Below are 12,347 nucleotides of genomic sequence, written 5' to 3'. Positions count from 1 at the left end.
TATGCAAAAACTAATAAATATATGCAAAAAGAATAAGCAGATACTGAAATTAATAGTCTAAAGTTAATATTCTTAAGAAAATTCCTTGAAATTTTTTGAAAATTAAGGCACAAAAAGGGAGTTTTTCATTGGAACCTTCCAAACTAACTTCAAGGCTCCTCTTTCATATTTTCAAATTATGCCGTTGTTCATTGTCAAATACTGCGAAATGATGATTAATTTAATTATAGATTTAAACGATGCTTTATTACAGATAGTTCCATATTAAATAGAGAATACGGTAAATATTTTAGATAGAGTGGTAAAACACTTATTATATTTCTGTCACTAGTAACCTGGCTGAACTGGACCATGCTAGTTTCATATTAATGAGCTTTTGGGAGCCGGTTTCTCTTTCAAATGACGAGTGTAGGAGGCAAAGCGAAAGCATGATTTATGATAACTTACCTTACATTTTGTACACCTCGTATGAAACTGAAACCGATACCAAAACTGCCCATTAGAACAAAACTTTCATGGCTGGGTTGGACAGAGTTAGTAGTGAAAAGGTTAAATTAATGTACTGGATTCAAAGATAAAACTTTTATACTGAAGAAATTCTACTGTTTTCTTTATTTATGATATCGATACAATCGGAACAAACTGTAAAAAGTATATTGACTGCCATCAACTTATAAATGTTTCTCCCACTTTTTATCCTTTTTATGAAACTAAAATGTCAAGAACTGAATCTTGATGCTTTCCTTCCCTTCTTCCTGTTCCTTCTTTTTTTGTGTTGCTTCAAGATAAATTATAAATATTTGTTCAGTTTTTATTAAACCTTGAAGAAATGAAAATATAGTCTAGAAGGCTTATTTCAAAAGTCACTCAAAACTTTTCTGTTTGCAAGAAACTGAAAAAAAAATCATAAAAGTTTTTTGTAGATCAATTTATATGGCTGTATGTTTTTGACAAAGCTTTCAGAATTTTTTCAAAAGACATAGACAATTTAGTTTATTATATTCATTCAGTTTGTTGATAGTTTTTATAAAACTCTAACAAATATTTATTTAAACGTAAAATAAGAGCTTGAAATAGTAGAAATATTACTTTTTCCAAAAAAAAAATATAAAAACGGAAATAGCTAAGTGAAAAACTTAGTGATAAAAGAGTGCTGTATATATAATAAGACCATATTTTTTATTGAATAAAAAAATTAAAATTAAAAAACTACATTTGATTAGAATCAGAAGGAGTTTAAGTTTTAAATTTTTAAAATAAATACATTTACACATTCCTGATTTCAAGGAATGTGTAATAAGATGAGTAAATTTGTTCTGATTAAGCAACAGAATAACATTAAATTAAAATGAATAAAACTTAATTTCCAAAGATTTATTTTTTAAATAAAATATGTTTTGATAACATTCATCTTTAAAATACTTAAAAATTCACTGCATCTGACTGAAAACTTAATTTAACAAATTTTATATATGAAATATCAATTTGAAAACTTGGCATAACAAGCGAATGCAATGAGTTTTTTTTTTTTATGTTATCTGTTTTACTTCGGCATTTACTATCATTAATAGTTAATGTTTTCAATATAAAAGCAAAAGGCTAGAATAAAACTTGCACAAACCAAAGATTAAATAAAAAGCAAAGCTTTTGTTTTACATAGTATTTTTGGAGTAATGTTTTATGGTATTCTAAATTTTGAGGTTCATGAGATTTCCCAGTAAATTTTTAATCTGTGCACTTCAGTGGCGGTTCCTTTTCACACATTCTAAATTAAAATTGAGTTGTAAGAAATCAGTTTCGAATTGATATAGGAGATGTAACAGAGATTATTAATATTTAATTTAGGACAAATTCCCTCCATTTGAAAGAACCTGGATCACTCTCTAGCATTTAATGAAATAAAAATGAGAGTAAGAGAAACTAAAATTTCAATATGCAACATATATTTAAAGTAAAAAAAGTTCTGTACTACTAAACAAAGCGGGACAGTTTATTGTGAATTATTCCTAAGGCACGCATGTATTTTCGTAACTATTACAATTTATTATTTCGCAATTCACTAATAATTACTGTCACTTTTTATCATGAATCAGAAATAACAAAGGAATGGAAAAAGAACCAGCATCACAGAATATTAAATTTCTGGCACAAGATATCAAATGCATGAATATATGAGAGTCATCCAGAAAATACAAGCCGTTTATTTATTTTTTAAAAAAGGAATACAAATCTATAAACATAATATTTATTGAGAAAATCAGTTTTATCAAATACCTGCAATTTTTTTATTTCCTTATATAATTTCCTATCTATTTCCTACATATTTGTAGCACTTGGTCAAGAATTTCAGAATTCTTTTGTTTTACTCTTCCACCGTCAATTGATTAATCCATGTGGTCGCAGCATTCCCCAGCACTCCGTGATTTTCAAAACGTTTTCCACCCAGGAACACTTTCAATTAGAAAAAGGGTGAAATCCCTGGAAGCAAGACCCGAGCAATAGAATAACATAATGTTATCAGCAAAAGGTCTTTCAACATCAAGTTTTGATAGACATTAACTCATATTACTTTTAAAACCTTATATCGTTCTGCTTAATATGCTAGGAATTTTTTTAAATTTTCAGTCTGTATCTTTATATATTCAATTACATCACAATGAAAAGAAAACGTGTTAAAAATGTGCGTTCTTTAAAAAAAGTATTTGTCCTTGTTTGACACTCAGATTAAACTTTAATTGTAAAAAAATTCATAAACTTTATTAAAAGCATGTCTTATATTGAAACCTACTGAGCATGGAAACAAATTTGGTCAAGAAATCTTCATCCCTTTATCATCAACAACAAAATACAGGCAAATAAAATAAAAGAAGGAATAATTAAACGCATTTGAGTTTCCCATCAACAATATTCAGTATTTTTGTAAAATGTGTTTAAAATAAATTCCTAACATTAATTAAAAGAAAAAAGAATTATATTTGAGAAAAATGATACCATTGAAAAGAATTTTTTTCGAGTGCTATAGTAATGTAAAAATCAATCTTGTTAGGTAATATGATTGGACGTAATCGCAAGAAAGTGAAAAAATGTCACTTTTTTAATCACTGACATTTTCACACACACACACACACACACACACACACACACACACACACACACACACACACACACACACACATATATATATATACATATATATAATTCCATAGCTCTATATAAAATGATCTGATTTGTATGGCCTATACAAACAGCGATAAAATATAATTTTTTATTATTATTTGAGATAATGTTGACGTTAGTCGTCAAGAAGAATATCTTGTTCCATGTGAAAAAGTAATAACAAATCAGATATTTAGAAATACGAGCTATAAGCCAGCCTGACAAACTACTTTTGTGTCGATTACCAATAACATTTACTACACTTATATATCTCAGAAAAGCATTGCCAACTAACATTAATTTTCCTTACCCAAGATAGACTCCTCTGTTTTGTTGTAAATGATTGTGTAATCAATTTTTGGCAAGCCTTGCTTTTTGCTGTCGTTTCTAGACGTTGCGCTATCGAAATAATACTTTCAGTATTAATGCCTGATTGAATCCGCATTAATCTTGAATACAGTACGTACTAAAGCTTGAAATCCTTGTTCTGTGTTAGTCATAAATATTTCTTTTTGCTATTGATATTTTCTAAGGTATTTCTGTAAAGAAACATGGCATGTCATTGAATATTAAAAAATAATAATTGAGGTTCAAAACAAGCAGAAAGATACGTTTAAAAGTAGACAACCAAGTAAAATTATGTGTAAGTTAATCGCACGTTGAATTTGTGCTCAATAAAGCTAATTAAAGGATTCAAAGGAAAGGAAAATATTTTTATTTAAACTGTTTCATGCCAATTACTTTAAAGAAAATCTAATATAAAATTTGTCACAAAATTTGTTACCGGATTGCATAAACCTATTGTAAAACAATTTGTGAAAAGAATACTTGTTCGGGTCACAGGAGGGCTCTCGGTGAGGAAACCGATTATATTGTTACGAAATTTCCGGGGTTCGTTTGGATAGTGGGGGTTATATGGTGTGAAGAACGCTCAATCACCAGGCGGCAGTAGAAAATAAAAACAACGACGTTTATTTACACGAAGACACACAGGATAGCACAAAGACGACAACTATATACATCACAGAAGACGATTATCTTCACCCGAGACGTGCAGCATACAACAGACTCTACTGCAGACATTAGCACACAGCTTAGTTCAGCACTAGCTTCACTCTGTCGCTGCTCCGCTTATCTCTGGAAGGTCAGTCCTTTAACGTCGATTCCGACTACTCTTCGACTCCACTGGTTCACGACACTCTCTCGGGAAGACTCGTTCTTCCCCGTCGATCCCGACGACTCTGGTTCACTCTCCTCCCCGGCAGCTGCAGCTCCTTTTATAGGTCTCAGGAGGCGGGGCTAGAAGCCTCTCAACCAATCAGGAACGTTCGAGGCGTAACTCGGTTCCTACTGGATGGATCGGGAAAATTCTCGATGTTTCGGGTATAATCTATTTTGGCGCCAAAGTCGCCAAATTCGTCGCCAAGCCCCCAAATGGTCGTTAAGTTTGTCGCCAAGCTCTGGGACCTCCTATGGAACCAACTATGCTGGCAAGCCGCACCACAGATTCGTAACAATATCAAACATTGGCCTGTATGTTCCTCTGATAAACACTGAATTTGATGCCGAGGAGCACGCCTCTGTAATAAAAGTGATATAGAAGCTTTGGAGAAAATGTCAATTCAGGTGTCGTCCTCGTCTGGTTACCACTGTTCAAATGGCAAAGTTGATCTCTTAAACCTCATGTGTCAACGAAATTCAGCCTATGCTCTAGTCTTTCTCTGTACAAAAAATGTTATTCGATTGCATAAATTCTTTCCATATAGTTGAAGTTTACATGCTGCCCAGTAAAAAGATTTATGATTGTAAAATTAATGCCTAACAAAGAATGCCTGGAGATTTCATTTTCCATGCGCGCCTTCTCCATACTGTGAAAAAATGCATATTTTGAATCTATTGTGGTAGGATCTCAAGAATCGTTTGCCTATTACAGTTAACAGGCTTTTTCTCAGATTCCGACTTCAATTATAGTATACAGCGCCATCTGTTGTAAACAATTGTAAATAAATTAGAAATTCTGATTCATATTTTTACAGCTGTGAAAAAAGGAATACCATCTATTTCATTTTTTTATCGATATCTATTGTTGAATGATTTAATTTTCAGACTTTCTGAATCTCTTTAAAATGTATATCTTTTGAAAGTTAGTTAGAGACTTCAAACACACAAGAAGCTTTTGAGGATGTAATGTAAAGTCTTAAACTTGTTTTTGCGTCATTAACAAAAAATAACTGCTGATATTATTGCTCAGAATTCAACAAAAGAAAAATCTGAAGTATTTCAATTTTTTTTTATATATATTTGCTTCATTTATTGTAAAGTTCGATAGTAAAATAGATAATCGATTATGTGACAATCGATTATCATAATAAAAAAAAATCAGTAAATCGTCAATTAGTTAATTTGTGTATTTAAGAATACCATCGCAGATAAAAAAATTTTTAGCAATAAGTTTAATCGATTATGTTACACTGTTTTATGTGACATAAGTTTAATCGATTATGTGACAATCGATTATTGACATTATTACTGCATTAAAAAGAAACATATAAAATATGTAAACAAAAAATAAAAAGAGAGATGTACATAATTTTTTATAAAATATTAATTTCTTATGATTTTTTTTATTTATTTTGATTTTTGCAACATTCTGTTCATTTTGATTTGCTTCTTAAAGTTGTCAATCAAAAATAATGAACATAAATTAAGATAAACTGTTTTGATTCATAATTAATTTGGAAGTTCAAAATTCCAGTTTGAAAATTTACATTTCCTTACATTCTTATGGCTGAATTTCAAAACTATCTAAAAGTGAAAGGTTCAATGATAATTTATACTCAGTATAACTTTAAATTCATTTTTTTTCATTAAAGGCAGTACTAAGTTAGGTGAATATTCTTTCTTTCGTTGACAGAATTTTCAAAAGTCAAATTTTCAGAATGAAAATTTGAAATTTCAAACTTTTATACAATGTATAGTAAAAAATATAAATTGTAACCTAGTTTTTCATTATCATGATTTAAAATAATATGCTTAGAAAATCTAAAATAAATAAAATATTATTAACAAAATAAGAGTAACTGTTTTAATTAAAATAAATGTAACTAATTTAAATTCGCTTTGAAACAACTACTAAATTAAAACAATAGGTTTCATTATTTGACATATATTAGAAATAATTTGGAAATATCTTTCAACCTTAAAACGTATTAAAGAAATTTTTGTATATAAAGTTCTTGTAAAATAATTTTATAATATATACTAGTTTTACGAATTGTTAAAATAATCTGTATTTTTTTCTATTTTCTGATTAGTTAGTGATGAAAGTTAAAGACACGTTATTTACTAGTTTTTATTCTTCCTTGACTTATTCTAATGATGTCTCACTTTGTCATTGTTAATGTCTAGAGAGTCCTTTGAATAAGTGAAGTATTTGAATGTAACGCGTCAATTAACACGAATGAAGTTGAACTTCCTTGAGAGACGTCTGGAGTATAAATATGAATGCGTCTGGAGAATAAATATGAAATATGTGTCAGAATAATGCTCGCACATAGAACATTTCGAAATAATCCCCAAAAGTCTCTTTACATGCGAACTTAAAGTCAGAGTATATTTTTTTAAATATAAAACTTAAGAAATCATTTAAGTAATTTGCATTTAGTAAATATTAATTTCTCGGCATCAACTAAAGTTAAATACAAAATCTGCTATTAATATTCATTGAGCTAGCCTACTTAATGAAAAGTGCTAAATTTCTAGCAACTTTTAATAATAATAAATATCCATGTTTCTTTGAAAGTTTCAGCATCAAAAGTTGTTCATGGGTTTGATTTTACGCTTTGGGATATTTAAATTTTCATGAGCAATGAAAACATTTCAAAAAGAAATCTCCAAACTTTATGAAATAATCTCATGATGACTTAAACCATCAGTCTTATTCAAAAACTAAAACTATTAGTGGAAACTTTGGAATACATTGAACCAAAGTTTGGTTTTTTCAGATTAATTTAAATTTTGGTCAAAAATTTTAAATATAAATACAGATTTAGAGGATGATTCAAGAATCGAAGTTTCTTTTAATTTTTAATACTGTTTATAAACTTGTGAAAATGCACTAAATAATTGCTTTCTAAATGTCTTTGGTCCATATGTAAAATATTTATTTATTTAGAATATAAAAATGTAATTTTTCAGTTACAATTATATTTTCCTTATTTTCAAAACACCTTCGGATTTCTTTCTGAAAATGGCAAGATATCTATAATATTTACAATTACATAAATAAATGCAGTGATATTTCATTATAATGCTGCTTGCATTTTTTATGAATTTGAATAGTTTCGCTTCAAATTTGATTCAGTTTCAACTTTTTTTTTTTTTTTTTTTTTTAGTTTAGCTCAACATATGACTTGACATTTTAAAAACAATGAGAAAAATGCATTGTATTTAAAAAAATTTTATTGAATTTCTATTTTCTTATGCAATAATGAACTAATTTTGGATCTTAATCTAACACTTCTGAAGTACTTCATAACTAGGTCTTAAAATGTTCTAATAAAATATTAGAAATGTTTTTCCATTCAAAATAGAATTTGCCAATAAATTCTGAATTTAATATATTTGTAAAATATTAATGAAATATTTCAATAACATGTACAGAACACCCACTCTGATCATTATCCAATTATAAATTTTTTGATTGTTAAAAGTAGATACAGAGTCCCAATCAGAAAACATGTTTTAAATGAAACAAAGAAATATATATTATTTGATTTGATTTGATAAATATATCGTTGAAAAAAATTACGACGTCTAATTTTATAAAATCCACCAGTCTTATCTGTCATATTTCGCAAATTATTCTCTATAATTCTTAACATTGTAAACAAATAAATTCCCCTTTTTTAAGAACAAACTTGACCGGACTATAGCGCTTTGCATTTCGTGTAGGAGAGCAAAATTTATTTAAATTGGTAGTTTACCCAGAATAATTTGCTAAATTTGATAATACTAATGATTTATAAATTAGTTGTTGGATGATTCGACACTTTTTACAGTATTAATGAAGGTAATGATACTATATTTTTATTAGGTAAATTCTTACCTTCATCTGTTTTATTGAAAAGAAAAACAGTAATAACTATGTAATCTTTGTTAGAATCTTCCTACTAAATGACTGGCTTTGAATTGTTTATGTTCCTTAAGTCACTTTATGTTTAATTCTATTCAACTTATGGAAACATGTTCTTTATCAAAAATCATCATGTATTCCCATATGTGGCCATTTCATAAAATAATTAAATCTCAGAACTATTGATGAAAAACGTAAGTTAATGTACTGGGATAGATGAAAGGACTTTAATTTTATAACTATAAAAATATAATTATAAAGGGATTTCATTTCTTTTTTGTATTTTCCTAGATCAAATTGAATTTTATTCAATCAAGTCAGGTTTGAGAAGCAATCAATTCTTAACACTTTTTCTCTTGATACATGACACATTATTTTACAGAAGATCTTTATTTATTTTTACTAGCAGCTGAAAATCTGTTAAAGCGAGAATTTGCTGTAAATAGTACTATGAATAAGAAATTATTGCACTAATTACAATTTAGTAAAATTCGTATTCTTCTTAATTTTGTGATGTCGTATGGGAATCAGATCCTTAGAGACCAAGAAATTCGAAATTCAATGAGCTTGAGATAAAATATTTTTTTAAAAAATGGAGCATTCGATGTCAAATATTTTCTTTGAAATACAGAATAAAAAATTGTTCTTGTCATCTTCCTTTAAATATATTAATAAAGTTACCCCGGATTACAATTAAATACATCATGGGTATGTAAATAGATTACCATACATTAACAACTACAAGATTTTTTGATAAAAACTACATAATAATTTCATTTGATTTCAGTACTTATTATTTTTATTAAACGTATTTTCTAAAGCTCGTGGGAATCTCAGATTATTTCAACAAAAAAAGTAAATACGATGCCCTTCATTTTATTACCTACTATCAATTTTAGTAGTAAAGTCTATTGTAACTACTTTATAGCCGAGTAAAGTAAATTTATAAAATGCTCTTTCCTTGGTATGGAAGATTCTAGTGGAACAATTTTTTTCGAGTTGTTCAAGTATTTTTGTTACAATTAAGAAATAAGTTTTCTTTCTTATTTCAGATTTCAAATTGAAAGTATTATCTAAAAGTGGCCGGAAACCTATATGAGATCATCATGTGAAAAATTCATTATGCTTCGGTAAGTTATATATATATATATATATATATATTTATTTCTTCAATTAATCAGTTATTTTATTTTTACTATATCATTTAATGGTTGCATATTGTATACAATGGATTTGCTCTATTTAGATTTTAATGGCTTTGCCAAACTTCTATTTTGAAAATGTATGCTATTTTTTAATGCCGTGATAACTTTGTTAAATAATTACTGCAAAATTCCAATGATGCAAAGGTTAAGAAATGGTGATAAAATTATAGACTTAGACCAATTTTAGTAATATAATAATTCACAAATTTGGAAATAATATTGAAATATATTTCAATCAATATTATTTACTATACTGAAATCATGTAATTCTAGCATTATATGTGATTCCTATCTTTTCTCCTTGTAGATTTTTTTTCCTTTTTATCACAAAGTAAAATCGATTATTTTTTAGCTCGAGCAAACTTCCAATGTGATTTTATAAATGGATCTGTCATCCATTCAGATAACTTTTGTCGTTTTAACAATTTTTATTATGTCATTCATTTATAATGTCTCATTTCATTCAAGTTATTAACAATTTTTAAATAAAATATAATTCTACTCCATGATTGAATATTCCCCCCTTTTTCTACTCAATAATTGAGAATTTATTTAAAATTCCATAAAAAATGCTTATAATAAATTAGAAAATTAAAATATTATTATATGCTACCATTTTTCGAAATTTACTATAGTTTGAAAAAGGCTCGAACTTTCAACATAAATCCATATATTAGAATGGATTCTTTATTTCATTCATTCTTCTTTCTTCTATTTAAAGATATCACTAATAAACCAAAAAATGAGTCATTTTTCTCATTTCTGAAAATATTATCATGCCTTGGGGATTTGGAAGATGATATGAGCATTTTTTAAAATGTTGTTTCATTGACACTTTAACGGAACTTTTACATTTTCCTTTCATAATTTAAAAAAAATAAAACTACCCAATGAAGAGTTTCTCATTATTATAAAGATTTTTTAGTGTATTTTAGTGTTTTCATTATCTTGATGAAACTCTAACCGGTTTCATTATTTATTACTAATATTACTTGTTGCAATTCTTTTCCATTATTGTTCAAGATATGAAATCTCTACTTTTTTCATATTGATTAAATCTCTGCTTAAAACATGATTTTAAAGAAGGTTTAGAATAACATAACAATTACAGTAAAGACTACAAATTATGTTTCACTCCAAAAAAAGCTATAGTTATTTTTTTAATTCGTATATTTTTTAAACATAGCTGGGCTTTCCAGTAACATAAGTGATTATTTAAAAATATATCATCGCTTTTTCAGCTGAATTTTTAATTAAATCAGAATAACTTTTATTGAATAATCGTTTAATAGATTAAATAAATCACGAAATATGTTAGGTAATGCATACGAAACTTTAGCATTAAGTAATTTTTCTTTCAATTCTTGTTTTTCAATGAGCATAATAATTGAATGCTCTTTTTTTCGATTCAACACTCATATTATTGGATTAGTCGATATTAATTTACAACCATATGAAATTAATTTTCAAATTTTAGATGAAATTAGAAAAAAAAAATAGAATGTTGCATAGCAGTGAAAAAACGATGTAAAGCTTTCAAAATACATGTCTGCCAAAATTTGAAGTTTAAAAATACATTTCAGAAGGAATGATAAGAAAAATGTATTCATTTCCAAATATTTCCAACCAAAATTCTCTGCAAACCAACCTTCCTTTCCAAAGGCAGTCCATATTTAATGAAACTAATTTATAAGTTCTCATCAAAAGAAATAGCTTTTATAGCTTATTTTTATTCTGATTTCACGATGATATTGCGAAATATTTCACGGAAATATTTCACATTTATGAGGTAAATATTTTAACAATTTAGTGTTGCTTACTTCCTATTAAATTACATCAAATTTTAGTTTCCTTAAAAAGGTTATAATAATTATTGTATATTTATATCACCAGAAACATTCTAAAGGTGTTTGGGAGGACTGTTAAAGGTATCTAAAGAAGAAAAAAGAAATATCCGCGATAAAAAAAAATTAATGTCATTTATTTCCTTTCAAAAACCAGAAAATGATGTTGTAAACAATACGATAAAGAAGTATTTAAGTCGAGAAACTTTCTGTATGATTTATTGCGTTGTAGAATACATTTCGGATAAAAATACAAAAGTTCTGCATCGAACAGTGTTTCAAATAATGGCCCCAAACATAGTGGTCTGTCTTAAAGGACAACAATGGGTTGTAAAAAACAGAACTTTTAAAACTCATTGGTCCGTTCCCTCAGCAAAAACCAGCATTTATTAATTTTTTTTATATTAATCTTGTTCTGTAAATAGAGCAATATATATTTTGCCGATCGATATCCTTGATCAATACATAACCATCCAACTCCCGTCGGCAAAGGAAATATTGACTGTAGGACTATAAGTTAAAATCCATCTATGATCTACGTTAAATGACTTGAAATATAGTAAAATAGTATTTTTTAATAATATATCAAATTCAGGAATATTTTAAATTTTGTAGTGCTAAGGGAAAATAATATAATTTAGATTTTTTCAGTATTATATTTTATTTATTTTATTAAATGTAATAACAAAATACCCAGATTATCAGCATAATATTATTTAAAAATAAGTTGGTTTATTATTGGTTGTAACAAGTAAATAACTTAACTTTAACTCGTTAACGTAATTTCATTATCAATTGAAGTTGAATATTAGAATTAGTAGTAAAGTAGTCTCAATATTAAAGTAGAATATTTTATTATTAAAGTAGAATATTTTATTATTAAAGAAGAATATTTTATCATTAATTAGCAGAATATTTTATTATTAATTAGTATAATATTTTATTATTAATTAAAGTAGAAGTTACAAGATTGCAGACGCATGAATTTCATAAAAAAAGTATCAGGTC

At 27.2% G+C, this 12,347-nt stretch overlaps 1 protein-coding gene across 3 annotated transcripts in view; it reads left to right on the top strand.

Annotated features, from left to right (window-relative positions):
- LOC129961882 (RYamide receptor-like) overlaps nt 1–12,347 on the top strand; it is a 327,448-nt gene that overhangs the window by 148,497 nt on the left and 166,604 nt on the right. For all 3 annotated transcript variants that reach the window (XM_056075501.1, XM_056075500.1, XM_056075502.1), the window contains one exon: nt 9,343–9,420. The gene's annotated coding sequence lies outside the window, so the exon portion shown is untranslated. The remainder of the gene's footprint in view (nt 1–9,342; nt 9,421–12,347) is intronic.

Source organism: Argiope bruennichi, chromosome 2 (assembly GCF_947563725.1).
Source record: "Argiope bruennichi chromosome 2, qqArgBrue1.1, whole genome shotgun sequence".
Lineage (NCBI taxonomy): Eukaryota > Metazoa > Arthropoda > Arachnida > Araneae > Araneidae > Argiope > Argiope bruennichi.
Note: the sequence above shows the minus strand (reverse complement) of the source record. Positions and strands in the feature narration are given on the sequence as shown.